This window comes from Macaca mulatta, chromosome 2 (assembly GCF_049350105.2).
Source record: "Macaca mulatta isolate MMU2019108-1 chromosome 2, T2T-MMU8v2.0, whole genome shotgun sequence".
Classification (NCBI taxonomy): Eukaryota; Metazoa; Chordata; class Mammalia; order Primates; family Cercopithecidae; genus Macaca; species Macaca mulatta.
In genome coordinates, this window is record NC_133407.1 from 199,413,425 (window position 1) to 199,414,850 (window position 1,426).

The 1,426-nt window shown below is 39.3% G+C and overlaps 1 pseudogene; it reads left to right on the top strand.

Annotated features, from left to right (window-relative positions):
* Positions 1–378: 378 nt before the first annotated feature.
* Positions 379–1,063, top strand: LOC100427059 (high mobility group protein B1 pseudogene; annotated as a pseudogene).
* Positions 1,064–1,426: the final 363 nt, after the last annotated feature.

The following is a 1,426-nucleotide window of genomic DNA, read 5'->3' on the forward strand; positions in this document are numbered from 1 at the left end:
TATTGAGTCAAATGACCTAAGAGCTAAGTAGGGACAATTAGATGAGACTTCAATTGTCTTAGTTGATCTGAAAATATAAAACACCTTAGGTAAATGACACTCATGGTGTCATAAATGTTACATTGTCTCTCGTAAAGAGAGGAGTTTCTGATATTATTGGTGATTCAGTATTCAGTTTGCAGGTAAAGTGAGAAATCATGAAACAGATTTAGGTCAACTTGTTTGACAGAAGTCATGCCGTGGGTGAAGCAATAGATCCAAAATATGATTCTCAAATATTTCTAGAATCAAGATCACTGTATCAAAATAAAAAGGGCAAAACCCAAAAAACTTTGTAATGCTATGACTCATGATAGCATTTTTACTTCGCATTGATTCAGCCATTGCAGTACATTGAACTCCATAGAGACAACACTGGGGCAAGTGAGAGTTGGATGGGCGCTCTGCCACTCTGTGCCTCATAGAGGGAGAATAACTAAACATGGGCCAAAGAGATCCTGAGAAGCTGAGAGACAAAATGTCACCATAGGTATTCTCTGTGCAAACTTGGGACGAGCAAAAGGGGAAGCACCCACATGTTTCAATCAACTTCAGAGAGGTGGAAGACCATGTTTACTGATGGGAAAGAAAAATGCGAAGACATGGCAAAGGCGGACAAGGCCCATTATAAAAGAGAATCCTAGTGGAAAGACAAAAAAGAAGCTCAAGGATCCCACCGCATCCAAGAGGCCTTCTTCAGTCTTTTTCTTGTTCTGTTCCCAGAATCACCCAAGAATCAAAGGAGAATATCCTGACCTATCCATTGGTGATGTTGTGAGGAACCTGGGAGAGAAGAGGAATAACACTATTGCAGATGACAAGCGGCCCTATGCAAAGAAGGCTGTGAAGCTGAAGGAAAAATGCAAAAGGATATCCCTGCATACTGAGCTGAAGGAAAACCTGATGCAGCAAAAAGGGAGTCGTCAAGGCTGAAAAACCCAAGAAAAAGAAGGAAGAAGAGGAAAATGAGGAAGATGAAGAGGATGAGGAGAAGAAAGATGATGAAGAAGATGATGATGGATAAGTTGGTTCTAGCACAGTTTTTTTTTTTCTTGTCTATAAAGCAACTAATCCCCCTGTACGCAATTCACTCCCTTTAAAGAAGAAAATTGAAATGTAAGGCTGTGGAAGTTTTATTTTCAAAATGTGAAGTGTCTTTTTATGTATAGTTAGCACATTACCAAATGTGTCTTTAGATAGCCCTGTCCTGGTGGTATTTTCAATAGCCACTAACCTTGCCTAGTATAGTGTGGGGGTTGTAAATTGGCTGGAAATTCAAAGCAGCTTCTTGTTAGTGTGCAGCACAAATTAGTTACATATGGAGATGGTGGTTTTTTCATCTTTCATCAGTTGTCTTTGATGTGGAATCTATGAAATAATTGTTTTT